Source organism: Scyliorhinus canicula, chromosome 20 (genome assembly GCF_902713615.1).
Source record: "Scyliorhinus canicula chromosome 20, sScyCan1.1, whole genome shotgun sequence".
In the NCBI taxonomy this organism is placed as follows: domain Eukaryota; kingdom Metazoa; phylum Chordata; class Chondrichthyes; order Carcharhiniformes; family Scyliorhinidae; genus Scyliorhinus; species Scyliorhinus canicula.
Genome location: NC_052165.1, coordinates 66,995,580 through 67,012,903, shown reverse-complemented (window position 1 = coordinate 67,012,903; position 17,324 = coordinate 66,995,580). Strand labels below are relative to the sequence as shown.

The 17,324-nt window shown below is 53.8% G+C and overlaps 1 protein-coding gene across 2 annotated transcripts in view; it reads left to right on the top strand.

Moving 5' to 3' along the window:
* The first annotated feature begins 819 nt into the window (after positions 1-819).
* LOC119955146 (zinc finger protein 800-like) overlaps positions 820-17,324 on the top strand; it is a 123,318-nt gene continuing 106,813 nt past the window's right edge. For both annotated transcript variants that reach the window (XM_038781070.1, XM_038781068.1), the window contains exon 1: positions 820-1,204. The gene's annotated coding sequence lies outside the window, so the exon portion shown is untranslated. The remainder of the gene's footprint in view (positions 1,205-17,324) is intronic.

Genomic DNA, 17,324 nt, shown 5'->3' with positions numbered 1-17,324 from the left:
TGGTTTTTAAAATCTCGAAGATTTTTCAACTCTGTACGTTGTCAATATGAAGTGCATGTATCTCTAAATATACCGACTCCTAAGGCGTATTTGTTTGAATAACCGCCCAGTGTTCAGGCAGGTGCCTAGTTGTTAAATCCAACTGTTTAAAAAAATATCTAACTTAATAGCAATGATTTCCCCCAGTAAAATCTCAAAACAGGTAACTCCGACGTTTCATAGTAAATTAGTTTTTTGGCCGAAAGCTGTAGTTTCGACGGAATTCCACTTTTGAAGTAACCCATTGGACTGAAAATGTATGTGTACAGCTCGTATTGGTCTAGATGGTTGTTTTGGCAGATCCTCCAAAGTTCAAATTGCAGTTAAATCAGAACAAAACGAACTAAATTAATAACATTGGGAAATATTTCTAAAAGTGCTTTATTAAAAAAAAACATTCAATTTGTTTAAAAAGAATTAAACTTGCACTGCTGATATCTGATGGGACGCCTAAAAATGAAACTAGTTTTCACCGAAAAGGGATCAAGAGATTGTTTCAAAGGGGAGGTGAGAATGAAATTGACCCTCTCACCCTGAAGATGTAAAGAGGCAAAGAAGTGTTTAAACCCCCCCCCCCCCCCCCATCAACCTTCCCATGCATCATAATCCTGTGTGTTGGGTTGCACTAATGCTAGCTGATGTCTGAACCCATGTACCTTTTTTGCGCAAGGCAAGGTTAGAGTGGTGTGTGTGTGTGTGACAAAAGGTTGGAGGCAGCCCCAGCAGCAGTCACTCAATCTCTATCCAGTTGCCTCGTCCCTGACAGACGGGACTCCAGCAGCTCTCCTAGACACACACACACAAGTGTGTGCTGCCCTCATCTCTCCAGTCCAGCTCGGTGGACCCTGGAGTCAGGCGTGCAAAAAAAAAAGTGTGCGCGCGTTCTCTCCGTCTCTCTCTCTCTCTCTCCAGTCGGCGCTGGCTCATTCGCCCCGGACATCGCATTGAGTGAGGGACGAGAGGAGTGGAGAAGAAGAGGGAAGGGGAGGGGGCTCCATCGCAACTGGAACACCCTCAGCAACCTCTCCACACGGCAAAGGAAAGCTTTTCTCCCCCCCTTCCCCCGAACATACTTAGATCAAGAGAAGCAGCTGCAATCGAGCGGGACAGTAGCAGCGAGAGAGTGTGAGAGAAGGGGCCGTCATTTCCTTCCTCCTCCTCCCAGGTGAGACCTAAGCGAAGCCGGGGTTTGAGGGGTGGATGGGGGGGGCCTACCGCCGGCGCGCTGCGGTCGCAAACTTGGGAGTTGTGGAGCGGTGGATTTCCGTCTCGGCTGGCTTGACAGAAAATGGCGCCCCTGGCTCCTGTGCCTCTGCCCTGACAGGGCTAGCAGGAGAGAGAGAGAGGAACAAGACAGCCAGGGATGGGGATCTATGTGTGTGCGCTGGGGGATTTCTGCAAATTAACACAAACGCCAGCCTGTGTGGATTAATATTTACGCGCTGGAGAAAGTTGATTTTACAAAAAAGACTTGGAGAGGCGTGCGTGCGTGCGGGGAAAGGCCCGTATTTGCTCTTCCAAAACAAACATTATTTTTCTGAACCTATTGCAATTTTGCAAAAAATAATACATTATAATAAAAGCCGGGCATGGATTTCCTCCCTCCACCTCCCGCCCTCGCCCCACCATCGGCGTTTTTCTTTATAAACACAAAGGATCGACCGGACTGGAGAATTGCTCTCTGCGTCTGCTTGGCCCCGGCCCCGGGGCTTTGACAGGCGCGTAAAGGCGGAAGGGTGACCCCCGGTGCCGTGCGCCAAGCTGCTGCTGTGCTGCGGGGCCACCGGGTAAGAGCCGCCAAAGGCGCACGGACAGCGGGCACCGCTTGGCACAGGTACCCATCCACCCCGCTCTCCCCTCTCTAATCATCGGCAAGAAATTAAATACAAACAAATAGCCCCTCCCCCCCCCCCAAACAAAAAAGGAAAGCTGGATGTCTGGTCTCTTCAGAAAGAAAAAAGAATTGCTGGCTGATTTTTTTTTTCTGCGCCAGCTTTTTTTTCCCCCCGCTGCTTTCTTTCTTTGATTTCTCTCCTCCCTGTCTTCTGTTTCCCCCCTTTCTGTCTGCCCGTCTCTCTCTGCGCCGCAGTCTCGGTTCTGGTGAGCGTGGGGCACCATTCCGTGCAGGCTGAAAACGTTTACGTGCCTTGATCAAGTTAATCTGCCCTTTTAATGGTTCAAATTATTAAAAAAAAAAAGAAAGGTTGGCAAAGTAGCTGATAAAGAAGATTTTCAACCCTCTCTCTCTCCCCCCCCTTTTCCCCTCTGTCCTTTTGGATAATAGGGGCGATGCAAATCGTGCCACAGTGAGCGAGGGAAAAAGAGAGAGAGACACACACACACAGAGCTGTGTGCGCGCGCCCGGGCGGTGGCAAGAAGACTGGGATGGGAAGGGGGGGAAATTAAGCCAAGGTTACTTCAAGTTTTGTCTTGCCAGGTAAAGAGAGGGTCCCCCACTCGCACTCGAGCCCTGAGCCTGGAACTGCGCAACCGGAATGTAGCCTTGCGCACACTCGGAGCTGACATCTTGTAGCCGCTGGCAGGGCTCCGGAGTGCGGGTGTTGGCTGAAGCCAGCCCCATGTCAGCGCTCCGAGCCAGTGGCGGCCCATCTCTGTCTCTCTCTGCCGCTCGTTACAGTGTAGCCCGCTGCTGGCAACTTTCTTTCAATCTCTTCCTCCCCCCCCCCCCCCCCTGCTCCCTCTCGCCCTGGCCTCGGCTCGCCCGCAAACAGCTCCTCCTCTCCCCGCTTGTACAAGCGGTGCCGGCGCGGCAGAGCAGAGGCTTGAGACACGGCAAGCCGAGCCCACCGTCTCACTCCCGACGCGCGTCGGAGGGAGTCGCCAAAAGAGCCGGCCACTGACACAGAGCGAGACAGACAGGGGGCTGGCGACCGGGGGGCAGTGCAAAACGGCCAGACTGAACTTCCAAGCGGCCAAACATTGCAGATAACAGGGGCAGCGGCCAGCTTTCGGCTCCCCGCCTGCCCTCCAGAAGCGCACCGAGAGCCGGGGCTGCGGATGTCTGTAAAACTGGCCAGAAATGCAACTCCATTTCTGCTTTTCTTTTTGTTTAGTTACAAATGCAGTTGGTGCGGGGAGGGTGGAGCTGGGCGGTGCCCCAGCGGGGGTGGGGGGTGCCCAGCGAGGGTGGGGGGGGGTGCTCAGCGAGGGTGGGGGGGTGCCCCGCGCCCCGCGCCCCGCGCCCCGCACTTTGCTCAGAACTGAAGGAAGGTCCAGCTCACGCCGGATGCAGATTGCGCCCCGCAGCAGCCCCACTGCCCGCAAGTCAGCGGCCGCCCAACACTCAGCCCAGGAGGCAGCAAACTCCCCTCACTTCTCTCCCCACCCCCTCTTCTCTCGATACCCCCTCTTCTCTCCATACCCCCTCTTCTCTCCCCACCCCCTCTTCTCACCCACCCCCTCTCTCCCCACCCCACCCCCTCTCTCCCCACCCCACCCCCTCTCTCCCCACCCCACCCCCTCTCTCCCCACCCCACCCCCCCTCTCTCCCCTCCCCACCCCCCCTCTCTCCCCTCCCCACTCCCTCTCTCCCCTCCCCACTCCCTCTCTCCCCTCCCCACCCCCTCTCTCCCCTCCCCACCCCCTCTCTCCCCTCCCCACCCCCCCTCTCTCCCTCCCCACCCCCCCTCTCTCCCCTCCCCACCCCCCCTCTCTCCCCTCCCCACCCCCCTCTCTCCCCTCCCCACCCCCCCTCTCTCCCTCCCCCACCCCCCCTCTCTCCCCTCCCCACCCCCTCTCTCTCCCCTCCCACCCCCTCTCTCTCCCCTCCCCACCCCCTCTCTCCTCCTCCCCACCCCCCTCTCTCCTCCCCTCCCCACCCCCTCTCTCTCCCCTCCCCACCCCCTCTCTCTCCCCTCCCCACCCCCTCTCTCTCCCCTCCCCACCCCCTCTCTCTCCCCTCCCCACCCCCTCTCCTCTCTCCCCTCCCCACCCCCTCTCTCTCCCCTCCCCACCCCCTCTCTCTCCCCTCCCCACCCCCTCTCTCTCCCCTCCCCACCCCTCTCTCTCCCCTCCCCACCCCCTCTCTCTCCCCTCCCCACCCCCTCTCTCTCCCCTCCCCACCCCCTCTCTCTCCCTCCCCCTCCCACCCCCTCTCTCTCCCCTCCCCACCCCCTCTCTCTCCCCTCCCCACCCCCTCTCTCTCCCCTCCCCACCCCCTCTCTCTCCCCTCCCCACCCCCTCTCTCCCCTACCCACTCCCTCTCTCCCCTCCCCACCCCCTCCCTCTCCCCCACCCCCTCTCTCTCCCCACCCCCCTTCGGTCTCGCCCACCCCCCTCTCTCCCCACCCCCCTCTCTCCCCACGTCACCCCCCACCCCTCCTCACACCCCACCCACACCCCTCCTCACCCCTCTTCTCATCCCCACCCCCTCTCTCCCCACCCCCACCCCCCCTCTCCCACCCCCCCCTCTCTCCCCACCCCACCCCCTCTCTCCACCCCACCCCCTCTCTCCCCACCCCCTCTCTCTCCCCACCTCACCCCCCACCCACCACCCCTCCTCACCCCCCCACCCACCACCCCTCCTCACCCCCCACCCACCACCCCTCCTCACCACATACCCCTCCTCACCCACCACCCCTCCTACCCACCCCATCCGACACTCCCTCCCCTCCGACACTCCCTCCCCTCCGACACTCCCCCCCCTCCGCCACTCCCCCCCCTCCCCCACTCCCCCCCCCCCCGCCACTCCCCCCCCTCCGCCACTCCCCCCCCCCCCGCCACCCCCCCCCCCCTCCGCCACTCCCCCCCCTCCGCCACTCCCTCCACTCCGCCACTCCCCCCCCTCCGCCACTCCCCCCCCTCCGCCACTCCCCCCCCTCCGCCACTCCCCCCCCTCCGCCACTCCCCCCCCTCCGCCACTCCCCCCCCCTCCGCCACTCCCCCCCCTCCGCCACTCCCCCCTCCGCCACTCCCCCCCCCTCCGCCACTCCCCCCCCTCCGCCACTCCCCCCCCCCGCCACTCCCCCCCCTCCGCCACTCCCCCCCCCGCCATCTCCCCCCCCTCCGCCACTCCCCCCCCTCTCCACCTCCGCCACTCCCCCCTCCGCCACTTCCCCCCCCCTCCGCCACTCCCCCCCTCCAGCCACTTCCCCCCTCCGCCACGCCTCCACACTCTCCCCCCTCCTCCGCCACTGCCCCTCCCTTCCGCCACTCCCCCCCCGTCCGCCACTCCCCCCCCCCGCCGCCACGCCCCCCCCTCCGCCACTCTCCCCCCCCTCCGTCCACTTCCCCCCCCTCCGCCACGCCCCCCCCTCCGCCACTACCCCCCCTTGCCGCCACTCCCCCGCTCCGCCACTCCCCCTCCGCCACTGCCCCCCACCGTCCACTCCCCCCCTCCGCCAGCTTACCCCCTCCGCCACTCCCCCCCATCCGACACGCCCCCCCCCCTTCCGCCACTTACCCCCCCACTCACGCCACTCCCCCCCTCCCGCCACTGATCCCCCCCCTCCAGCCACTCCCCCCCTCTGCCACTCCCCCCCCTTCCGCACCTCCCCCCCCTCCGCCACGTGCCCTCCCCTCCGCCACTCCCTCCCCTCCGCCACTCCCTCCCCTCCGACACTCCCCCCCCTCCGCCACTCCCTCCCCTCCGCCACTCCCCCCCCTCCGCCACTCCCCCCCCCCTCCGCCACTCCCCCCCTCCGCCACTCCCCCCCCCTCCGCCACTCCCCCCCCCCCCCTCCGCCACTCCCCCCTCCGCCACTCCCCCCTCCCCTCTCTCCATCACCCCAAAGGAGTGAAAGGGTGTTGGCGTGGGAATGTGGGAGGATTCCTCTCCACATTTTCAAGTCATTTGGCCGTGGACTGCTAGAGCTAGCTTTCCTCTGCATGGGGACACTATCCCTGGTCTTCACTTGCTCTCCCCCATTACCAATGGGGGAATTTCTCTATTTTGCCCGTTTGTAATGGAAGGAAAATCCATTTAAAATTGCTATTGGACATTTCAGACCGAAGAAGGAAATTTGACGCTTCTGGGCTCGTTGAATGTTGTGCTTGGCCCCCAACCCAAAGTGCTGGCGAAATTGGCTCCAAATTCTCAACAAAGCTATTACTACCGGACTCCCTGAGTATTTCCCCGGGGCCGTCGGGAGCGGCGCTGTTGCTAACGCCTTCAATCCCAACCCCCTACACAAACTCTCCTCCATTCTAACCCACTGGGAATCAACCCCGCCTCCACATTCGCCGTCCAGGTTCGGAAGACCCAAACCCCCTGCCTGCCTTCCCCTCTGTAGTAGCACATGTCTAATTCTGACCACCTTCCTTACGAGTTAATCATTCCTTCAATCTATCTAAAAAATGCCTTTGCCAGGAAAATCGGCAGGCATGGGAAAATAAACATAAATTGCGGCAACACGTTCATTTTAACTGCCTGTGCCCAACCCGCCAGTGACCGAGGGAGGCCATCCCACCTTGCCAGATCAGCTTTCGCCCTCCCCACCAAACTAGAAATGTTGTCCCTTCGGAGCCCCCCCCCCCCCCCCAAAGTGATTCCCTGCCCTGCAGAATGGTAACCCCCCACCCCCACCCCTGCCCCCACCACTGGCTGAGACACCACAAAATATTTACTGTTGTCTAGATTTAATTTCTACCTCGAGAAAGACCCAAACACCGAAAGCAGCTCCAGTCGCCCGATTGACACACTCGGTTCCGACACATATAACAAGTCATCGGCATACAAGGACACGCTATGCTCTTATCCCCCTCCGCTCTATCCCTTTCCATACCCCCGAACTTCTTAACGCAATGGCAAACGGCTTAATCGCGAGTGAAAACAGCAGGGGGGGACATATGACATCCCTGCTTTGTCCCATGGTGGAGCGAAAAGTATCTCGAGCTGATGTTATTTGTGCAGACACTTGCCCTCGGCTCCTTATACAGTAGCTTTCCCAGTCCACAAATCTTGGTCCAATTCCAAACCGCTCCAGAACTACCATCAAGTACCCCCATTCTACCCGGCCAAACGCTTTCTCGGCATCCAATGCCACAACCACCTCTGTTTCCTGCCCCTCCGCCGGTGGCCATAACCATGTTCAATACCCTCCTAGTGTTCAAAAGAGCTGCCTCCCTATCACAAACCCTGTCTGATCTTCACCTATCACCTTCGGGAGGCACTCCTCCAGCCTACCCGCCAGTACCTTTGCGTCCACGTTGAAAGGTGATATGGGCCTATACGACCCACACTTCGTTGGATCCTTATCTTAAGTGAAAGGAAAATCGATGCCTGCCCCAAGGTTTGTGGTAACAACCCCTTCCCGATCGCCCCCTCAAACATCCCCACCTTCAGCGGTACCAGTTTATCCTTGAATTCTGATAATATTCCCCTGGAAACTGCCATCTTCCCCGACTGCATCCTCCCAATCGCAACTTTTATCTCCTGCTCCACTGTCGCCCCTTCTAATGTAGCCCTGTCCCCCTCCCCTAACCTCGGGTACTCCAGCCCATCTAGAAATTCCTGCATCTCCCGGCCTCCCCCAGGTGGCTCTGACCTGTACAACCTCTCGTAGAAGTCGTTAAAGACCTTTTTAATCTGATCTGGAGCTACCACCAACTTCCCTGCCCTGTCCCGTACCTGGACAATTTCCCTTGCTGCCACCTTCATACCCGTCTTCTCTCCATGCTCATAAACTGCACCCCTTGTTCGCCTCAATTGGCGTACCGCTTTCCTGGTAGATAGTTGATCAAAGTTCGCCTGTAGTTCCTTTCTCTTTTCCAATTTCGCTGGGTCCCCATCTTCTGCATAACTCCTATCTACCACCAGCATCTCACCTATTACCCTCTGACGCTCCAACCTCTCCTCTTTACCCACCCCAGCCTTAAACGAGATCACCTCACCCCTCACCACCGCCTTTGGAGCCTCCCAGACAACCGCCTTTGACACCTCACCCGTGCAGTTGAAACCTACATATCCGTCGATTACTTTTTCAATTTTGTCACAGAACCCTTGGTCCACCAACAGTCCCACATCTAATTTCCGCCCCAATTTCTGTACCACTCCCTTCTCCGGTACCATATCCACCCAATGCGGAGCATGATCTGATATTGCAATTGCCGAGTACTCCGACCCCTTAACCCCAGCCAGCAGCACCTTCCCCAACACGAAAAAGACGCTCCGCGAGTACTCCCGCTCCCTCGGGTTCAGAAACCTCCAAGGGTCTGCTCTTCCCATTTCCCCCCATTAGCCCAGCCAACGCCTTCGCCCCCCCCCCCCCCCCCCCCCCCTCCCTGACGGGACCAGCGAGCGCGGCCGTGACCTGTCCAACCTTGGCTCCTGCACCAAGTTCCAGTCCCCCCCACACTATCAGTTCATTTGTGTCCAAGTCGGGGATGGCCCCACACATCTTTGCAAATCCCAATTCGTCCTAGTTGGGACCGTATACACTTCCCAGCGCCACTAGCCTTCCCTCCAGCGCCCCTGTTGCAATCACATAGTTACCCTCCTGATCTGCAACCACATTCTCCATCTGGAACCGTACCCTTTTGCTGATCATTACCGCTACCCCTCGAGTTCTTCCGTCAAATCCATGTTAGCTTCTGGCTGCTGTTGAGTAAAGAGTCAAGAGGTCTGCTCCTTTTCCCAAACACCTTTATTTTTCCTTTGAACACAGCATAAAAACTCTATCATCACATCATATGCTCCCAAGGCCAGCTTAGCGTCTTTACATACTTGTGCTAATTATTGGATCAACGAGACATCTAATTGGAATGTGGTGAGTCTCCAGCAGTATTGCAACTTTGGCCTTCAAACTTTTAAGATGCGCAAGCATCCTTCACCTCGTGACTGGACGTCCCAACCCCCTCGCGTTCCATGTGACTATCCTAACTGGGGGTCTCTCACACCCCCCTCCCCTCCCCCTTATCCACCATCATCATCATACCACCAGGCCCTGCCCCATGAGCCTGACCAGGCTGAAAACACATTCACTCCCCAGGGAATTTCTCCGGTCAAGCCACAATGCATTAGCCCAGACTGGAAAACGCATTCCTTTGGTCAATTTCACCTTCTGACTCCTGTAAGCTCCCAGGCCCTGCAAAACAAAATCCTATTTAAGAACATGGCCACTGCAGTCAAACACACTGTAACCCCAGTCTTTTATCCCTTAAGTTGCCCCAATATTTAGCCCCCAATATTCCTAATATCCACCATTCATTGCAACCTTCATCAACTCGACTAGTTACACCCTCAAAGAATTCTAGTAGATTTGTCCACCATGATTTCCCTTTCATTTGCCTCTGTCTAAACCTGCCACTGTTTTCCAAGTGCTCTGCTATTAAATATTTTATAATAGACTCTAGCATTTTTCCCACTACTGATATCAGGCTTACAGGTCTATAATTCCCTGTTTTCTCTCTACCTTTTTTAAATAGTGGGGTTAAATTCGCTACCCTCCAATCTGTAGGAACTGTTTCCAAGTCTATAGAATCTTGGAAGATGACCACCAATGCATTGACTATTTCTAAGGCCACTTCCTTAAATGCTCTGGAATCTAGATTATCTGGCTCTAGTGATTTATCGGCCCTCAATCCCATCAGTTTCCCCAATACCATATTCTCTACTCATACTAATCAACTTCAGTTCCTCCCTCTCACTAAACCCTATGTTCCCAACATTTCTGGTATGTTACTTGTGTCGTCCTCTGTGAAGAGAGAAACAAAGTATGTAATTAGTTGGTCAACCACTTCTTTGTACCCGTGATAAAATCCCCTCTTTTAGACTGTCAGGGCCCTACATTTGTCTTCAACAATCTTATTCTCTTTACATACGTATAGAAACTTTTACTGTGAGTTTTTATGTTCTCCACAAGCTTACTCTCGTACTCTATTTTCCCCTATTAATCAATCAATTCCTTGTTCCTCCTTTGCTGAATTCTAAACTGCTCCGAATCCTCTGGTCAGTTGTTTTTTTCTGGCCAATTTGTGTGCTTCTTCTTTGGCTCTAATATTATCTCTAATTTCCCTTGTAAGCCATGGTTTGAGCACTTTTCTCATTTTATTTTTGTGTCAGACAGGAATAAACAATTGTTGCAGTTCACCCATGCGCTCCTTGAATGTTTGCCATTGCCTATCCACCGCCATCCCTTTAAGTAACATTCCCTAATCCTTCATAGCCAACTCGTGCCTCATACCATTGTAGTTTTTAAATTTAGATTCAGGACCCTAGTCTGGGAATAAACTACGTCACTGCATCTTGATGCATCTTGATGAAAACATCTGTCATAGAAGGAGGGAAGCAATATACAAATTTCCAATGCAGTGTGGCTTCTGGTGGAGAGGTTCCTTCAGATTTCAATTGTTCCTTGAAAAGGCAAGTATCTTTTTAAATGTTACATGCACTTTAGGGAGCTCCCCTGATGTCTCTAGGGTAAATGCTCTGATTCCGTATTGTACCAGATCCCAGGTGTAATCCCATCTACCTGTTGAGTTAGACGACCCCAGTTCATGGCACCAAGGGAGTTACTGAAAATGAATAAAGTGCCTCCCACTAGCCAAGGGAAATCATTTAATTCAGAAATTGCACCCTTAATTTTATTGAGTGACTCCCAGTGGAAAGTGGCTTTGTTTGGGCAGTGAGTAAGAAAAGATCAAACTTCGCTAAAGTGGAAGAAACCTTCTCTTCACCATGACAGAATAGTTGATTTATTCTCTGGGGAGTTGAAATTAGAAAATGGCCTCCAAGGCTCTGTAGACCAGCTTGAGTCACCATTTCCAGGCGAGTAAAGCGAAAATTGTGTTTTATTAAAAAATAGTTTCAGCTGCTGACACCACACAAACAGGACTCCGCTTTTTAAGTTACTACGGTTGTGGTAGAATTTTCAAAATTGACCCATGTGAGCCTTTAAAAGGCTATTTTGTGAAAACTTTAAAAAAATGATGCCTGTTGGAAAGTTAAAAATTAGTTCTTTTTCTTAAGATTTCTGGGAGTAATTTTTGTTTGAATTCTGCATGTGCAATAATTTACCATATTGTGTATGCGCAGTACATTTTAGATATAATTAAGAAACACTAATCTCAGGTGAAAGTGTCAAAGCTTGTGAGGCATTTTAAACAATTGTCCAATAACATAAACCATTTTGTTACTTTGGTACTTTTTCTCAGTGTCTTTTTTCTTAAGTTATTTCTGGAATTACTTGTCTTGCTGTCAATCACAGAGGATGCCCTGAACCTTGGCTCAGGGGTCCCTTGCCTCTGGACCAGAAGGTTATGGGTCAAGTCTCACTCTGAAGTCTTCTTTCTTTTTTAAAATAAATTTTAGAGAACCCAATTCATTTTTTTCCCGATTAAGGGGCAATTTAGTGTGGCCAATCTGCCGAGCCTGCACATCTTTGGGTTGTGGGGGTGAAACCCACGCAAACACGGGGATAATGTGCAAACTCCACATGGACAGTGACCCAGAGCCGGGATCGAACCTGGGACCTCAGCGCCGTGAGGCAACAAGGCTAACCCACTGCGCCACCGTGCTGCCCCACTCTGGAGTCTTGAGCATATAATACAGACTTAAGGTTGAAGTGCAGTCCTGAAGGAGTGCTGCACTGTTGGAGTTGCCGCCATTCAGATGAGACATGAAACTGAGGCCCCACTTTCCCCGTTTGGTGGACATTAAAAGATCCTGACACACTCTATATAATATACATAATAGACTTGCCAGCAAAGTTGAAGCCCATGGAATAAAAGGGACAGTGGCAGCAGGGATACCAAGCTGGCTGATAGACAGGAAATAGTAGCGGTAAATCATTGTTTTTTTGGACTGGAGGAGGGTAAGTTAATGGGTTTTCCACGGGCTGGTAGCAGGACTGCTACTCTTTATGGCCTATACCAATAACCTAGACTTGGGTTCCTAAGGCAGAACTTCAAAATTTGCAGCTAACCCAAAGCTATGAAGTTTTTGTGTACTGTGAGGAAGTTTGTGATAGACTTCAAGAGGCCCCTGACAGGCTGGTGGAATGGGAGGACAAATGGCAGATGTAAGTTAATGCAGTGAAGTGATTCATTTTTGTAGAAAGAATGAAGAAAATACAAAATGAAGGATACAATTCTAAAGGGTGTGCAGGAGCTGCGGGACCTGGGGTCATCTGTGGGAAGGTGGCAGGGCCTGTGGCGTAAGTGCTAATAAAGGCACCAGGGAGGCTGAGCTTTACAAATAGAGACGTGGAATACAAAGACAAGGAAGTTACCATGACCTTTTATAAAACACTGGTTTGATGGAGCAATGTGTCCAATTGTGGGCAGCACACTTCAGGAAGATTGTGAAAGCTTCAGAAAAGGTGCAAAAATGATACGTGCAAATAGTTTCATGGCTGAGGTTTTGGTTAAGGATCGATTGACGAAGCTGGGGTTGTCGTTGGAGAAGAGAAGGTTGGTAGAGGTGTTCAGAATTCTGAAGGGTCTCGACGGTGTAGTTGAGGAGAAACTGCTATCGATGCCAGACGGATCGAGAACGTCGACACAAGATGAATTGAAAAATGTTTCACTAGCTCCCTCCCGCCAACAGGAAATGCAGTTGGAGCAGATTTGTGAGCACACTCGAGCCACACTGTGTCTGCCAGCACACTGTGTAACTGTCACCGCGGCCAGCTGAGGGACGGAATTTTCGGCATCAGAATTATTGCATGAAGGTTTTGGGAGCCAGTTTATTTGCATCGCCATCCAGTGAGTGAGGGCGGGTGTGATCGGCAGTTGATTTATTATTAAACCCCTGCAGCGATATCAGGATAGAGAAATGGGTGAATCTGCAGAAGAACCGAACACCCCACACAGAACACCAATTAACTTGCCACAATCCCACAGAATTCAGACCATGAAAATAAACAAAGTCAGTTTATTTAAATGCTGTTTTATTTCCCCCCCCCCAGCCTATGAAGGTTTTGTGCAGGGAATCCCTCGCAGTCAAGGTAGCACTGTTGGATGACAGTTGGACAATCCCAGGGGCGTTGTTTTGAATCCTACATGAGATTATTCAGTGTTTTATTCAAAAAATGTTTTTTTTTAATGGATTTGTACTAAACGAAAAGGCAGAGTACATCTTGACTTGATGAAGTAACTGACCAGGTATCATTCTACCCTTGGGACAATGGCGACCAAACAAGGACCAAGTTGAACTTATGCTGGGGTTCAGACATATCAAAAACCAGGAGTTTTCAAGTGCTGTCTTCAAAGAGAAAGAAGTGAAAGAATAGTTTCAGCAAATTGATTTCGGGCGAGAAGGTGGGGCATGGGCGCAGCCATTCACCAAGACTTCAGTATCCGACAAGTGAACATTAAAAAGCATTCAGGATAAATACTTGTCGAGGATTTGGAAGCATCTTCATTTTTCCTTAAATGGTGCAGGGAGCAAATTGAGGAAGTTCGCTGTCCAGGAATGCAGCAGCTGAACAAAGTGTCAACAGGTATCTGCACGCACACACACACATACACACACACACACACACACACCCACCCTATCACAGCAAGTTATTCTTTCAGTTGTTCAATAGAAAGACAGCAGTAGCCTTATGTCAGTGGTAGGGAAATTACTGGAGAGAATTCTTCGAGACAGGATCTACTCCCATTTGGAAGCAAATGGACGTATTAACGAGAGGCAGCATGGTTTTGTGAAGGAGAGGTCGTGTCTCACTAACTTGATAGTGTTTTTCGAAGAGGTCACAAAGATGATTGATGCAGGTAGGGCAGTGGATGTTGTCTATATGGACTTCAGTAAGGCCTTTGACAAGGTCCCTCATGGTAGACTGGTACAAAAGGTGAACTCACACGGGATCAGGGGTGAGCTGGCAAGGTGGATAGAGAGGTGGCTAGGTCAGAGAAGGCAGAGAGTAGCAATGGAAGGATGCTTTTCTAATTGGAGGGCTGTGACTAGTGGTGTTCCGCAGGGTTCAGTGCTGGGACCTTTGCTGTTCGTAGTATATATAAATGATTTGGAGGAAAATGTAACTGGTCTAATTAGTAAGTTTGCAGACGACACAAAGGTTGGTGGAATTGCGGATAGTGATGAGGACTGTCAGAGGATGCAGCAGGATTTAGATTGTTTGGAGACTTGGGCGGAGAGATGCCAGATGGAGTTTAATCCGGACAAATGTGAGGTTAATGCATTTTGGAAGGTCTAATGCAGGTAGGGAATATACAATGAATGGTAGAACCCTCAAGAGTATTGAAAGTCAGAGAGATCTAGGTGTACAGGTCCACAGGTCACTGAAAGGGGAAACACAGGTGGGGAAGGTAGTCAAGAAGGCATACGGGACTTCCGGTAGCGGCCATGTCCGAATAGGTCGCGCACATGGCAGCTCCCGCCGGGATTGGAGTTTCGGGCCTTTAAACTGGGTGGCAACGGCACTTGGACAGTGATTACCGGCATGGGAAAGGATGCTGGAGAGGTTCCCCCCCACTGCTGTATGGAGGGAACAAGGAGTGGGGCTGTTAAAAAAGCGATTGCGGGGAAGCAAGCGGAGCGGGTCCGGGAGGACAAGATGGCGGCCGGCACGGACCAAGCAGCGTGGGCCCAGTGGTCGAGAGAGCAGCAAGACTTTCTGAGGAGCTGCTTCACAGAGCTGAAGACGGAGATGCTGGGCATCTATGAAGGCCTCCATGGAAAACATGATGGAGACTCCGAAGGTGGAGGAGAAGGCGATAAAAGAGGTGGAGAGGAAGGTATCTGAGAATGAGGATGAGATCCTGGGCCTGGCGGTCAGGGTGGAGGCGCACGAGGCCCTACACAAGAGATGGCAGGAGAGGCTGGATAACCTCAAATATATGAGACAAAACCTGTGGATTCTGGGCCTCCCTGAATGTGCGGAGGGTGCGGACGCGAGCATGTATTTGACTACAATGCTGTGATGCTGATGGGCGCGGGGGCTTGCCCGCGACCCTTGGAACTAGACGGGGCACATAGAGTCCTCGCGAGGAAGCCTAGGGCGAATGAACCACCAAGGGCGATGGTGATAAGGTTCCACCGCTTTGCAGACAGGGAGCGCGTCTTGTGTTGGGCAAAGAAGGAGCGGAGCAAAGGCAAGATTCACATATACCAGGACTTGAGAGCTGAACTGGCGAGGAGGCGTGCGCAATTCAACCAGGCTAAAGCGACCCTCCACAGCAAAGGGGTGAAGTTTGGGCTCCTGCATCCGGCGAGACTTTGGGTAACGTACCAGGACAGGCACCATTATTTTGATACGCCGGACGAGACGTGGACATTCATTAAACACGAAAAGCTGGACTTGAACTAAGGGGCAGCTGCACGTGGGTGAAACGCGCTGGCGGAGATGTGTAACCGGGTGCGGGTGTTGGCTTGGTGTAAGTTTGTTAGTAGAATTTAAGTTGTTTACTTTTTCTGTTTCGGGGGTGGGGTAACGCCCGTTTTGTGTGGTCCGTTGCACGGGAAGAATCTGGATGGCACTTGCCCTCTTACCCTGTGGGGGAGGGGGAAGGGGGTTGGGGGCCCGAAGGATGAGAATAGTAAGTTTGGAGATAGTGGCGGGAGCGGCCGGGGTCAGCATGGGTCAGCTGACGTACGGAAGCGTAATGGGGGGAAAATCAATCATGCGGGATTGGGGTTGGGGGGCCTGGGGGGGGGGGGGGGGGGGAGATTGGGTGCTGATTTGCTGACTGAAGGGGAGCCAACTGTGGGGACGGATGGAGAGTCGGGTTGGGGGACCCTCCGGCAGGAGGGCTGGTACGGGGGGGCGCGGGCACGTGGCTGGCCCAAAAAGGGAGATGGCTAGTTGGCAGGAGGGGGGTGGGGGTTAAGGTCAACCCCCCCCCGTTCAGGCTGATCACATGGAATGTGAGGGGCCTGAACGGGCCGGTCACGAGGGCCCGCGTGTTCGCGCATTTAAAGGGGTTGAAGGCGGACGTGGCCATGCTGCAGGAGACGCACTTAAAATTCGCTGACCAAACGAGGTTAATGAGGGGATGGGCGGGCCAGGTGTTCCACTTGGGGCTAGAATCAAAGACCAGAGGGGTGGCAATTCTGGTGAGTAAACGGGTGGCATTTGAGGCAGGGAGTATTGTGGCGGACAAGGGGGGCAGGTACATAATGGTGAGTGGCAAGCTGCAGTGGGCCCGGGTGGTGTTGGTGAACGTGTATGCCGCGAACTGGGATGATGCGGAATTCATGAGGCACATGTTGGGTAAAATCCCGGACTTGGAGTCAAGTACCTTGATCATGGGGGGCACTTTAATACTGTCTTGGATCGGGCGCTGGACCGGTCTAAGTCCAGGTCGGGAAAGAGACCAGCGGCGGACAGGGCCCTGTGGGAGTTCATGGATCAGATGGGGGGGCATGGTCCCGTGGAGATTTGCGCGGCCAAGGGCGAAGGAGTTCTCCTTTTTCTCCCACGCCCATAAAGTGTACTCGCGGATTGACTTGACTTTTTTGTGTTGAGCAGGGCGTTAATCCCGACGGTGGGGGGGGGAGTCGAGTATTCGCCCATTGAGGTCTCAGACCATGCCCCGCACTGGGTGGACTTGTGACTGGGGGCAGAGCGGAAGCAGCGCTCTCTCTGGAGACTGGATGTGGGGCTGCTGGCGGATGAAGAAGTGTGTGGGCGGATAAGGGAGAGGCTGGTGGGAGAGATGCTTAGGGTGGGCAGGAAGGTTGTGGAGGCCCCCGAGGGGGGGCTGGTAAAGGAGCGCCGGAGATTACAGGCGGAGTTCGAGCTGCTGACCACGGGGAAGGCTGAGGCACAGTTCGGGAAAGTGAAAGGGGCAGTCTACGAGTATGGGGAGAAAGCAAGTAGGATGCTGGCGCACTAACTTCGCAGGAGAGAGGAGGCCAGGGAGATTGGGGGAGTGAGGGATAAGGAGGGTAATACAGTGTTGAGCCCAGAGAGGATCAATGAAGTCTTCAAGGAGTTTTATGGGAAGCTGTATGAGTCAGACCCCTCGAGGGGAAGGGATGAAGCAATTTATGGATTGATTGAGGTTCCCAAGGATGGACGAGGATCGGGTGGAGGGACTCGGGGTCCCGATTGAGTTGGAGGAGATAGTTAAGGGCCTGGATAGTATGCAGTTGGGCAAGGCCCCAGGACCGAACAGCTTCCCTGTAGAACTTTATAAGATGTTCTCGGAGTTGCTGAGCCCACTCCTGCTAAGAACCTTTAACGAGGCAAAGGAGAGAGGAACCCTCCCCCCGACGATGTCGCGGGCATTGATCTTGCTCATTTTGAAGAGGGAGAAGGATCCGCTTCAATGTAGGTCCTACAGGCCGATATCGCTCCTGAATGTGGATGCCAAACTGCTGGCAAAAATTCTGGCTACCAGAATAGAGGACTGCGTCCCGGGAG